The sequence below is a fragment of the Sciurus carolinensis genome, chromosome 2, assembly GCF_902686445.1.
Source record: "Sciurus carolinensis chromosome 2, mSciCar1.2, whole genome shotgun sequence".
Lineage (NCBI taxonomy): Eukaryota > Metazoa > Chordata > Mammalia > Rodentia > Sciuridae > Sciurus > Sciurus carolinensis.
Window position 1 is genome coordinate 23,983,919 of NC_062214.1, and position 14,207 is coordinate 23,998,125.

At 39.5% G+C, this 14,207-nt stretch overlaps 1 protein-coding gene and 1 pseudogene across 9 annotated transcripts in view; one reads left to right on the forward strand and one right to left on the reverse strand.

Moving 5' to 3' along the window:
* Cbfa2t2 (CBFA2/RUNX1 partner transcriptional co-repressor 2) overlaps window positions 1-14,207 on the reverse strand; it is a 145,499-nt gene that overhangs the window by 98,042 nt on the left and 33,250 nt on the right. For 2 of the 9 annotated variants that reach the window (XM_047538729.1, XM_047538732.1), the window contains one exon: window positions 11,838-11,874. The exons of the other annotated variants lie outside the window; for them this stretch is intronic. The gene's annotated coding sequence lies outside the window, so the exon portion shown is untranslated. The remainder of the gene's footprint in view (window positions 1-11,837; window positions 11,875-14,207) is intronic. 9 annotated transcript variants of the gene reach the window in all.
* On the forward strand, window positions 9,892-10,418 carry LOC124976075 (28 kDa heat- and acid-stable phosphoprotein-like; annotated as a pseudogene).

Below are 14,207 nucleotides of genomic sequence, written 5' to 3' on the forward strand. Positions count from 1 at the left end.
TTACTTATTTATGGTAATAAGGACAGAACCCAGGGCCTCACACATGCCAGGCAAGCATTCTAACCACTGAGCAACAACCCCAGTACCAGAAGATGTCTTAATTAACATTCAATGCTTAGCTGTTGCATAAATAATTTTAAATATTTTATGGAACTGGGGGGTACAGTTCCGAGGTATGAAGCAAGTTTTTGTTTGTTTGGATTTTGGTACTGACAATTGAACCCAGGGGTGCTTTACCACTAAGCAACATCCCCAGCCCTTTTACTTTTTTATTTTCAGACAAGGTCTAAATTGCTGAGGGTCTTGCTAAATTGCTAAGGCTGGCATCAACCTTTCAATCCTCCTAACTCAGTCTCTTAAATCAATGGGATTACAGGCATGCATCACCATATCTGGCTAGAATACATTCTTAGCAGGCACAAGAGCCTGTGTTAGATCCCTGGTACCATAATATATAAATATAAAACATCCTGTTTAAAATATAAATTTAAGAGGATCAAATCACAGAACATTAGCTTTAGAAAAACTCTAAAGCAATTTATTTAATTAAAAATGGAACTAAGGGGGCTGGGGAGATAGCTCAGTTGGTAGAGTGCTTGCCTTGTAAGCTCAAGGCCCTGGGTTCGATCCCCAGCACCCAAAAAAAAAAAAAAAAAAAAAATGGAACTAAGGATAAGGTCAAAAAGTTGAATTGCTACTATTAAATGTGATATATTCAACAAATTATGTTCTGAAATTTTTTTTTATATATAACTGGTTTTTTTTTGTTTTTTTAAGCAATCCTAGAGACTGAACCAGGAGCACTCTACTCCTGAGCTAGGGTGCCAACCCTTCTATATTTTTGATTTTGAGGCAGGGTCTCAATTACTTGTCCAGGCCACCCTCAAACCTGGAATCTTACTGCCTCAGCCTCCCCAGTAGCTGGGATTATAGGCATGTATCACCAAGTTCAACATGGTTATTGTTATTATTTTTTTTTAAAGATTTTTTTTTAATTTTTAAAATTTTTTTTGTAGTTGAAGATGGGCAGCATGCCTTTATTTTATTCACTTATTTATATGTGGTGCTGAGAATCGAACCTAGTGCCTCACACATGCAAGGCAAGCACTCTACCACTGAGCTATATTCCCAGTCCCCTTTTTAAAGATTTTTGATGCTGGAGATCAAACCCAGAGCCTTGAGAAAGCTAGGCAAGTACTCTACCATTAGGCTACATCCCTAGTCCATGACCATGATGGTCTTTTATTTTTGTTGTTTTTTTCTTTTTCCATGACAGGTAAGCTCTCTACTATTAAACTACAACTCCAGCCTGTCCGTGACTGGCTTTTTTTTTTTTTTTTTTTTTTTTTTGGTGCTGAGGATAGAATCCAGGGCCTTGTGCTTGCAAGGCAAGCACTCTACCAACTGAGCTATCTCCCTAGCCCCCGTGACTGGCTTTTTAAAGGACTGAAAAGTTAATAAATTCAAGACAACTTTGTTAATAAATATTTTTAAATAACTGCTCCAGAGATGGTTTTCCCAAACATTGTGGCCATTTTTCTTACTCTGCCCCATCCCAAATAAAATATGATTCATCCTTGGAGTATAAACCTATTTGAAAGGACAACAGAAAGCATTATTACATGGTTAAGATCTATTATACTTTAAACTACCCACCAAAGATTATGTGAAAGACAGGGGCTGGGGATCGGTAGAGTGCTTGCCTTGCAAGCGCAAGGCCCTGGGTTCGATCCCCAGCACCCAAAAAAAAAAAAAAAAAAAAAAAAAAAAGATTATGTGAAAGACAAAACTTGATGTCCAAATTCTTCTCGGGCAAGACAGGTGTTTATATTTTAAATTTAAAACCTTATTTTATAAATTTCAAAACAAAGGTTTGTGTCTTTGATGCCTCAAAGATCCTAACATGAACTCTAACTTATTAGTATTTTATTCTCCTGCTGGCACCAATCTCTCCGTATACCGAAAAAAAAAAAAAAAAAACAGCAGCTATAAGTATATTTTATATGCAAAGATGCAATGTACTTGGGTCATTCCTTTGGGGTGGGGAAACAAACTTTTTTTCTTTTAGATTGAATCCAGGGCCTCACACATGCCTCTCAACCCCAGGGGTATAGTTTCATGGAGGTATAATATACATATACAATATTCACTTTTTTTTTGGGGGGGGGGGGGCAGTACTGGGAATTAAACCCAGAACACTCTGCCACAGAGCTACATCCCTAGTCCTTTTTACTTTTTATTTTGAGACAGGGTCTTGCTAAATTGCCCAGGCTGGCCTGGAACTTTTGATCTTCCCGTCTCACCCACCCAAGTAGGGGGGATTATAAATCATGTGACATTGCACCTGACAAAATTTATGCACTTTATTTTTGAGACAGGAGCTCCCCATGTTACCCAGGCTGGCTGTGAACTCCTGGACTGAACCAATCCTCCTGCCTCAGTCTCCCAAGCAGCTGGGACTGCAGAAGCATGGTAAAATTAACATATATTAAATGTAAAATTCAACAATTTTTAATAAATCTGTGGAGTTGTGCAACCACAATATTTTAACATTTTTATTCCCTCCAAAATCACTCATGTCCCTTTTACCACAAATCCCATTTTAATTTCATCCAAGCCCAAGACAACCACTAATCTGCTTTCTCTATCCCCATAAACTTGCTTTTCCTGGACATTTCACATGAACAGAATCATATGTCTCCTTTTGCGTTTGCCTTCTTTAACTATTGTAAGTAACAGAATATTTTTGAGATTCATCTGTGTAGTAGTGGGAATTAGTACTCCTACTTTTTTACTGCTGAGTAGTGGTCTATTGATCACTTGTTTATGGATTTGCCTTTTGATAGAATGCAAATTGTTTAAACTCTGAGCCACATCCCCAGCCCTTTTTTGTGTTTTATTTAGAGATAGGGCCTCGCTGAGTTCTGTGACTGGCTTCGAACTCAGGATTCTCCTGCCTCAGCCTCCAGAGCCACTGGATTTACAGGCATGTGCCTGGCTACTGAATAATGGCACTGGGAAGTTTAAAAAGTTTTTTTTTTTTTTTTTCTAAATTGTATCAATTTTAATTAGCATTGTGGGGATGTTTGCCATTCCAGAAAGTCTACCCCAATCAAATTTTTTAAAAGTGATAATCTCTCTCTACATTTTGAAAGATTATACCATCATCAGTAGCTTGTCATGATTTTGGTGTCACACACAGAAAGTTTATCCTTATCTCACTCTTACATGCTCTCCAAGCACTAGTCATGGTTTCACTTTTTACAATTCATCCCCCACCTCTTTTTCTTCCAGTGCTAGGGATAGGCCCAGGGTCTCATACATGCTAGATAAATGTTATACTGCTAAGCTATATCCCCAGTTTTTAAAATTTTATTTTGAGACACGGCCTCCCTAATTCTCCCAGGCTGAGTCCCAACTTGGGATCCTCCTGTCTCAGCCTCCTGAGTAGGTGGAATTATAGTTATTTGCCACCACGCTCGGCTACAGTTCATTCTTCAGTACAATTTGATACATGTAAAACTTCTGAGGTAAAGTAGCCAGGCACATGCCTGTAAATCCAGTGGCTCTGGAGGCTGAGGCAGGAGAATCCTGAGTTCGAAGCCAGTCACAGAACTCAGCGAGGTCCTATCTCTAAATAAAACACAAAAAAGGGCTGGGGATGTGGCTCAGAGTTTAAGCACTACTGGATTCAATCCATGGTACCCCTTGAAAAAAAATTGCTTCTTGAGGTGAAGTCTGTCTATTACAGAGTGAAAACAATATCCAAAGACTAGAGAACTAAGACCTCAAAACCGGGACTGGGCCTGGTGGTACATGCCTATAATCCCAGCAGTTTGGGAATCTGAGGCAGGAGAATTGCAAGTTCATAGCCACCCTCAGCAATTTAGTAAGTCCCTAAGCAACTCAGAGGACCCTATCTCTAAATAAAATATTAAGGACTGGGGATGTGGCTCAGTAGTTAAGTGTCCCTGAGTTCAATCCTCAGTTCCAAAAGGAAGGAGAAGGAAAAAAAAAAAAAAAGCTAGTAGGAAAATAAAGTCCACAGAGAGATTTTTACAACTAGTTTTTATTGAAATGCCTCCATTCAAAAACTCATGAAACTAAGTGAGATAAGCCAATCTCAAAAAAAACAAAGGACGAATAATATCGATAATAAGTGGATGATGACACATAATGGAGGGTGAGAGGGGTTAGTGTTAGGGTTAGAGTTAGAGTTAGGGAGGGGGGCAAGAATGGAGGAAGGAAGGACTGTACAGAGGGAAAAGAGGGGTGGGAGGGATGGGGGAAAGGGAAAAAAATAACTAAATGAATCAAACAGCATTACTCTATGTAAATTTATGATTACACAAATGGTATGCCTTTACGCCATGTACAAACAGAGAAACAACATGTATCCCATTTGTTTACAATTTAAAAAAAAAAAAAAAAAAACTCATGAAAGTCAAACATGGTGGTGCACACCTGTAATCTCAGCAACTCAAGAGGCTGAGGCAGGAGGACAGTAAATTTGAGGAGAGCCTAGGCAATTTAGTAAGGAAAAAAACACCCACCAAACCCTGGAGGGTCTATATAGATTTTTATATACACCTACTTACTTTCTGCCAAGCAGATTTATTATTTCCTGTCTCAACAGAATAGGAAATACAGAACCTAAGAAAAATTAAGCCATTCAGTATTTCAAGCACACAGTCAACATCTCTGGTGGAAACACAAAATATTAAGGTTAATAACAGTATTCCACTTCTATGAAATAACTATAGGACCTATGGAGAAACAAATAATTCATATATCCTACTGGAAAATCCTACAAATTATTCAATCATTTCTAATTATTCCTGTGTATTTTAACAGAAAATTGTACTTTACCATATTCCTTGATAATTCCCTTAATAAGGCCTGATTATTTCACAAGTTTAACAAACTCTGACTCTTAAACTAAACAGAGGAAAAGTAAAATTATTTTTCTGTATTACAAATCACAAAATTTTAATTGCAAGGAAAACATATCCTGATAGACCATGATGAGTTAAAACTGACTCAGAGCTTTAAAAAAAAGGAGAGATTCAAAACTAACAACTGAAAATTTCATTTCCTCTAGTCTGTGGAGTATGCCACTATACCCAGCTTTATAGCCTCCATTATTTATCATACATAAAGACCAATCATAAAAATTTTTACTCTAGACAGGCAGTGGCACATGCCTACAATCCCAGCTTCTCAAGAGGCTAAGGCAGAGGAGAACTGCACATTCAAGGCCAGTCTGGGAAACTTAGCAAGACCCTGTCTTAAAAATAATAAAAGGGCTGTAGTTCAGTGGTAAAGTACCTCTGGGTTCAATTCCCAGTACCACAAAATATTTTTTAATGTTTATTATATTATAAAGTCACTGTAAATCTTTTAGGAAAAAGGAAAGAAAACATGTCACTTATTAAAAAATACATTACCACTGGGCGCAGGGGCCCACACCTATAATCCCAGCAGCTTGGAGGCTGCAATAGGAGGATCACATGTTCAAAGACAACCTCAGCAAAAGCGGGACACTAAGCAACTCAGTGAGACCCTGTCTCTAAATAAAATACAAAACAGGGCTGGGGATGTGACTCAAAGTGGTTGAGTGCCCCTCAACCAATTTTAGGGTTGGAACTATAGCTCAGTGGTAGAATACCTGACTAGCACTAGTTAGGTTCTGGGTTCAATCCCCAGTAACAAAAGGAAAAAGGAAAAGGGGGGGGCGGGGAGGCATATAACTCAGTTATATGTAACCAACTATTATTAAGTATCTACCACACGATAGGTTTGTACAAAAAAAAAAAAAAAAGGCCTTATAGGACATTAAACCAAACATCCTCCTTAAATGACGCTTTCATTATTTAAATTGGCACATGGCAGATTATGTTAACAGATTTACTTTTTAACTAAATCTAATCCTATTTCCTCAGCTGGTACCAATATGATCTCTACTATTTGTTTGCTCAACATCAGGTATTTGTTCAAAAAGGCTTCCCTTCCATACCTTATTTTCTACAGATTATTTACTTATTTATTAAATCCAAGGATGCTTTACCACTGAGGTACATCCCCAGTCTTTTTTTTTTTTTTTTTTTTTTAACATTTTATTTTGAGACAGAGTTTCCCTAAGCTGCTGAGGCTGGTCTTGAACTTGCAATCCTCCTGCCTTAGTCTTCCAAGTTTCTGTGCCTAGTGCTGCAGCAGAATTATGAGGTGCCCCCATTCCCATGCCTAGCTGAATCGTGAGTTTAAATGAAATTTTTCAAGGTAGTTGGGAAACGATAAGTAGAAAAACCTCAATGAAAACAAAAAAAAAAATCATTTCATTTGTGAATTCCATTAATTAGTCAAAGAGAGCCAGGCATGGTGGTACACGCCTGTAATCCCAGCAGCTTGGGAGGCTGTGGCAGGAGGACTGCAATTTCAAAGCCAGCCTCAGCAATTTGGGAAGGCCCTAAGCAACTTAGTGAAACCCCATCTCAAAATAAAAGATAAAAAGGGTTGGGGATGTGGCTCAGTGGCTAAATGCCCCTGGGTTCAATCCCCAATACCAAAAAAGAAAAAATTAAAAAAAAAGTCAAAGAATTCGCTCTTCATTCCAAGGAAACAGAACATTTAGTAATTAAGTATTATACAGCAACAAATTAAGATCCAAAACGACCTAGCAATATTTTTCAAAGATTGGTCAAGCTGCCCAGGTATAGTGGTATACATCTGTAATCTCATCACTTAGGAGGCTAAGGCAGAAGAACTGTAAGCTCAAGGTCAGTCTGAGCAATACAGCAAGATCACATCTTTAAAACAAAACACAAAAAACAAACAAAACAAACAAACAAACAAAAAAAACCAGGTCATCACTATTTGAACCCAGCACTGAACTACACCCCAGTCCTTATTCTTTACATTTGCTTATACTGTCTTAACTACAAATGATACCAAACATCATCTGCAAGTGTTTGTGTAAATTCTGACAAAATTTAGTTTTTTATGATGGATTCGTGTATATTTTATGGTAGTAAATGTTAAACAATTATCTATATTTTTATATCTTCATGACCTACTTCTTTCTTAATTTTTTCAATATTTCTAAGCTGTGTGGTTCTTAAGTTTTTTCAAATTGTTGAAAAATCTGCCAAAAAAAAAAAAAGACCCCATAAGTAGACCATGTAATTTAAGCCCATGTTGTTCAAGGGTCAACTGTAGTGTATTAGAAGGTAATAGGATAATGAAGTGGGATTGGGGAGTGCGGGATGCAATTAACAGGGTAACATACTTGTCCTGAGAAAAATATGAAGAAATGAGCCACAGGACAGGTGAAGAAAGAGCAGTCTAGGTAAAGATCGAGATTTGAGTATACAAGAAACAGAGATTTGTGTGGCTGGAGCTGAGAAAGCAGTAAGGGTATTCGTTCAGACAAGTTAAATGAGAAGCAGGCAGGCAGAGATCAGAGAACACTTACTTGAATGACACAGGAAAAAAAATCTGGCTTTAAGGAAAATGGACACCATTAACAGAGTTTTTATCAGAGAGTTCACATGATCTGACTAAATTGAAAGTGAGCCCTAGAAATCAAATGAAGAAAATATTTTCAAAAAGTAAAGAAGAGTGCCAGGTGCAGTGGCCCACACCAGTAATTCCACAGGCATGGGAGGATGAAGTAGGAGGAGCACTCCAAGTTCACAGCCAGGCTCAGTGATAGAGAGACCTTCAACAACTTACTGAGACCTGTCTCAAAATAAAAAGTAGGGGTGTAACAGTGGTAAAAGTACCCATGGGTTCAATACCCAGTATTTAAAAATGAATAAATAAATACATAAAAAGTAAAGGGTGGTTGATAAAACCTGGCACAGTGGCCCACACCCCTATTTCCAGCAACTTGAGAGGTTAACACAGAACGATTGCAAGTTCAAGGTCAGCCTGGCCAATTTAATGAGACCCTATCTCAAAATTAAAAAGGGCTGGGGAGGAAGCTCAGTGGTATGATACCCCTGGGTTCAATTCCCAGTACTGGGGGGCAGGGAAAAAGAAAGTAAGAAGTACCAAAAAAACAAGAAAAAATCTCTTCCAAGTAGGTAAGGACAGGAAAGGCTTCATGGAGAAAATAAGGGAATTTGAATTTAAATGAGTTAGGATAATACACCTATAGACTGAGAAAAATGGAAAAGAACTCTGATTTTAAAAAGATTTAGAACTGAGTGGTGAGCTATCATCGTAGGCTAGAACATGTAAGTCATAACTATCTACTACCACCACATCAAGCCACTGCCTGAGCAATAGGGCAGGAGAAAACACTCATCTTTAGTCTTTACAAGGTCCAGATTTAACAAAAGAGAGCACTGCTTCTTTTTCCTTGCTCAGCTATGTGAATCATCAATTTCAAGTCCCTCCGTGTACCCACAGTACAATCTAAGAATTATAACTAACCAATCTCCAGTCAATAGGGAAGGGACAGGTATGTGGATTTCCAATTATGTGGACTCCACACCAAAACAGGGAGTCTAACTTTGGCCTAATCTCTTTCCAACTACTTGGCCTCTCTGAATGAACTTCTTCTAATCATTTGACCTTTGACATCTAGACCAGATGACTGCCACCTTTAGTACCCTCAAAGCTGAACTTTATTCCTGACTTCAACTCCATTGCCTAAATTCAAAGTATGAGCAATGAAAAAGAATTGAATCAAAGTTCTTCACGGCACTATGGCAAAGGCTAGGTCAGTTAATGACTGGTTCCAGAACTCAGATTTCCTGGCTGCCTGCAAATTACTTTCTAGTGTCCCTAGTGCATCTTAAACTCGAGCTCTCAAGCAATGTTCAGATTACTTCAGTGACTTCTTAGAACCAAAGACATTAAGCCGATACCTCCTACTTACACAATTCTCAGGGTTACCTTGTTCAGATTACTTCAGTGACTTATTAGAACCAAAGACATTAAGCCAATACCTCCTACTTACACAAATCTCAGGGTTACCTTCTACATTCACATTCTATAAGAATAAAACCTCATCGAGCACAACTCCAGAAAGCAACGTGAATGGTGACCCTGGAGTTGTAAGGTGTATGTTAAACAAATGTCTCAGTAGTATATGAAGATTTATTAATATAATTTACAAGTTAAGCACTAAGAAAAATCTGATCCAACAGCTCTGAATGATTACTGTGGGGTTTTTGATTATTTTCATACTGAGGAATGAACCCAGGGGTGCTTTGCCACCGAGCTACATTCCCAGTCCTTATTTTTAAATTTGAGACAGGACCAAGTTGCTGAGGCTGGCCTCTAACTTGCCATCTTCCTGCCTCAGCCTTCCCAGTAGCTGGGAATACAGGTTTGTGTGTTTTTAAAAGGGGGTCTTGCTGACTGGTCTCAAAACTCCTGAGCTCAAGAAATTCTGTCTCAGCTAAGTAGCTGAAAGCAAGTGTGTGCCACATCTGGCTTAAATTTTTGTTTGTTTGGCAGTACTGGAGACTGAACCCAGAGCCTCCCACATTCTGGCAAGCGTACTACCACTGAACTACATCCTCAGCCCTATATGGTAGTTTTTTTGTTTTTTGTTTGTTTGTTTTTCAATTTTGAACCTTTATTTACTTATATGTGGTGCTGAGAATCAAACCCAGTGTCTCACACATGCCAGGCAATCGCTCTACCACTGAGCCACAACTCCAGCCCTATACTGTAGATTTTTAACACAACAAATAAAAGCAGCCTGAACCATCTTCTGGTTTTGAGACCATTGATCTTAATATGCTAACTAGTGGAACACATCTTTCTCTAATTGGCTTGGTCTTACCACAGAACTTCTTAAGGGAACCTGAAAGATCTGAACTGTTTTTCAAAAAGCTCATGGTAATTAGAGGTGCTGCCACCGCTGCCAGAGCCTCGATGCCTAAAGGAGGAAGAAAGGGAGGCCACAAAGGCCAGGCAAGGCAGTATACGAGCCCTGAAGAGATCGACACCCAGCAGAAGGCCAGGGAAGAAGAGAAACAACAAAGTGGTGATGGGGTTGCAGGTGACTCCAAAAAGGTGAAGAAATCTCAAGACTCAGATGAGAGTGAGGATGGACATGATGACCACCAGCAAAAGTGCAAAGGTATAGAAGAGATCATCAGTGTTGAGAGCCCCAACCAAGTGGCATGGACAACCATAAATGTCACGCAACTGGATCTGAATGGACCAATAGAGCTTTCAAGTAGAGAATGAGTAGAAACAGAGAAGCAGAAATCAAAAGAGTGCTACATGAAAATGCATTTAGCTGGGAAGACAGAGCAGATCAATGCTGACCTTGCCTGGCTGGCCATCATCCAGAAAACAGTGGGAAGAGGTGGTGAGGAAGAAAGGAGGACAGGATAGTAAAAGATGACGCCACTTTGTCAGAAAAACAGATACAGTCGCTCTCACTGAATAAGTAAGCTTGGCTGTGGAGGAGAGGTCAGGGACTGGGCTGGCCCACCAGGACCCCTGCTGTACCACCTGCCCTGAGCCCTGGTGCCACTGCAGGAGCCCCCCATAGTCAGGGGCCTCCTCTTCATCTTGGCACAGAAAACCTTTGGGGGGCTATGGGGGGCTGGGAGAAGGTACAGCTGCTATCTTTGAGAGAGAAAGATGCAGGACAGCATTTCATATATAACCACTTGAATGTTTTTGCTGTTTTTAAAATTAAAAACCCTGGTTGGGGGGGTGCCTGGGAGGTGAGGTAAGAAGAGCTTCTATTTGTCCAGTAAATTGCACGTTAGTGGGTGGTTGTGCCAGGGGAAACTGCTGATAAGTTTGTGACAACCAGCCCCAGTCTGTTGCCTGGGTACTCACTCAGAAGGCTGTTATCTGGGAGCCTGTACTCCTGGGTCCCTGAGGGTCTTGGCTCATCCCTGGCCAGTCGTCAGCCCCCTCTGACTGAGGCCTCTCCTCTGTCCTTCCCTGCCTTATTCCCACCCATCTGGCATCAGCTAGCACCCATTTTTAACCCTACCCACCCATCAATCATTTCAAGAAAAACCTCTGTTTACTGTGCAGCACCCAGGCAAAACATGTCCCACATATTCAACTTGTATTATTTGGCAGATTAAACTTGACATTATCGTGTAGGGGGGAAAAAAAAAGCTTATGGTACATCGGTAATCTCAGCACTTTGGGAGGCTGGGCAGAATGATGGCAAGTTCAAAGCCAGATTCAGCAACTTGGCAAGGTCCCAAGTAACTTAGCAAGACCCTGTTTCAAAATGTAATATAGAAAAGGGCTGGGGGGGTGGGGCTGGGAATATGGCTCAGTTGGTAGAGTGCCTGCCTCGCAAGTGCAAGGCCCTGGGGTTCAAATCCCCAGCACCACAAAAAAAAAAGGGGGGGGTGGCTCAGTGGTTAAGCACCCCTGGATTCAATCCTCAGTACTCCCGCGCCCCCCCCAAAAAAGAGAGGCAGGGGACAGGTGCTGAGGATGTAGCTCAACAGCAGAGAAACCCTGGGTTCAATGCCCAGTACCACATTTAAAAAAAGAAAAAAATGATGTTCAATGGGTGTGGTGACACACTCCTGTAATCCCAACGACTTGGGAGGCTGAGGCAGGAGAACTACAAATTCAAGACCAGTCTCCACAATTTATTAAGGCCTTAAGCAACTTGGTGAGACACTGGCTCAAAATAAAAACTAAAAAGGGTTGGAGGTGTTGCTGAGTGATTAAGCACCCCTAGATTCAATCCTTGTTACCAAAAAAAAAAAAATTTTTTTTCAAAAGATAGTTCCAATCTCTAACTCCTTAAACTTAATGTGACATCAACTCAGCAAAGCTGTAAAGAATAGAGTGAGCTGGGGATATAGCTCAGTTGGTAGAGTGCTTACCTTGCAAGCACAAGGCCCTGGGTTCAAATCACCAGCACTGCAAAAAAAAAAAAAAAAAAAAAAGAGTGAAATGCACTGGACTTGCAGCTCAGTGGTAGAGTACTTGCCTAGCACGTGTGAGGCACTAGGGTCAGTCCTCAGCACCACATAAAAAATAAATAAAATAAAGGTATTGTGTTCACCTACCAAAAAAAAAGTATTTAAAAAAAGAGAGAAATGAGTAACTGGAATGCACTTTAACAACACTGGAATATGAGTCAGATTCAAAGGGCCTGAAAAGAGGCAAGAGTATCCTGAGATGAGAGAACAGCAAAACAACAGTAAAGAAATAGGATAGGAACCTGGGTGCAGTTGTGCACGATTGTAATCCCAGCACCTCAAGAGGCTGAGGCAGGAGCATCAAGAGTTCAACACCAGCCTCAGCAATTTATCAAGGTCCTAAGCAACTCAGTGAAACCCTGTCTCTAAATTAAAAAAAAAAAAAAAAAGAAAAGAAACAGGATATGAAATCAAGCATCCGTTCAGTCATTCAGTGCTTACCTTAGTGCCAGGTTAAATATTTACTGACTACCCACATTGTATTGCAGGCACATGGCTAAGATTACTGTGTTCTCTTTTAATCCCCACAACATATTGTAAAAACGTTGTATTACCATCTTCCTACAGATGAGCAAACAAACCCAAAAGTTAAGAAACTTGCCCAAGATTACACAGACATCAAGGAGCAAAACAGAAATTCAAATCAAATTTCCAAAAACAACTCCCATATCCCCCTCCCCATCATTTTTTAAGTGGGACCTGGGCTAGAATAAACCAAACTGGTAAACACATATCAATTATTAGCAGGAAGGGAAAAATCATGTGGAGAGATAAGTCAGGGCTTCATGTAATGGCACATGGGAACCAGGATATGGCTCTGAACAGAATGAAACCATTGTTTTCCAAAGGTAAATTTTCACAGCCACAAACAAGATGGACTAGGAAAAGAACTTAGGCCATTAAGTCATTTTTAAAAAACAAAAACAAGGGCTGGGGATATGGCTCAGTTGGTAGAGTGCCTGCCTCGCAAGCACAAGGCCCTGGGTTCTAATCCCCAGCACCGCAAAAAAAAAAAAAAAAAAAAAAAAAAAAAAAAAAAAAAAAAAAAAAACAAAAACAAAAAATCATGTTATGGTAAAGGCTAGGACCAAGATAACGACAAGAGAGACCAGAAAAGGACAGAATCTCTGAAGTGACAACAAATAATACCCTGGTAATAGTAAGTAAAATAAGTGAAAACTGGAAAGAAGTATAACTTTTCTTATTTACAGATGATGTGCAGAAAATCCAGTGGAGGAAGGCAGGAACTGCCTGTCAAGGAGAATTTATGCTTCACATATACACGGTCCTGGCTAGCCCCATTTCTAAAAATGAAAAGGAAACCCATTGAAACATTTTTTTAAAAAACTATTAAAATGAGTGAATTTATCCAAGTTGTGGAATACAGAACCAAAATACAAAAAGTCAACTTCATTCCTATTTAGTAGAAATAGTCAAAGTTGACAGAGGGATTACAGTATGCCTCAGTGCAGAAATATTTGCCTGGCATACATGAAGCCCTGGGTTCAATCTCCACCATCACACATACACACATACACACACACGCACACACACAAATTGAAATAAAAAATGGTAGTATCAAAAATTATGAAATACTAAGAGATAAATCTAACGAAAGACATACGATACCAGTACGTGGAAAATATCAAAACACTACTGAGAATAAATGACGAAGACCTAAATAAATGGAGAGAGATACTATCGCCCAGATTGAAAGATTAAATATTAAGACATTAATTCTCCTCCAAATAGATGTGAGTTAGTCCCAATCAAAAGCCCAGCATGAGGGACAGTAGTACATAGTTCATTGGTAGAGGGCTTGCCTGGCAAGTAGAAGTCCCTGGATTCAATTTCTAGCATCTCAAAAAATAAAACAAAAATTTCCAGTATGCTTTTCAAGTAAATATCAAGTTTGAGGCCAACTTGGGCAATTTAGTGAGATCATCTCTGAAAATAAAATACAAAGGGTTAAGGACGTAATTCAGTAGTAGAGCACTTGCAGAGCACACACAAGGCTCCAGGTTCAATCCTGCACACTGGAAAAAAATAATAAGTCAAATAATAAGTCAAGACTGTTCTTCTGGTTCATTCCACTGATAAGTACGACTGAAACCCAAGATACAGACAAAGCCTACATGCAGTCACAGATCCTGACCAGACCAGCAAACTTGGTTCAATCTGCTGTGAATCAGTATTTTATCACCAGGATCTAACACACCTTATTTAATTCATCTTTATAATAGCTATTCAAAGACACATGGTCCACTAAAA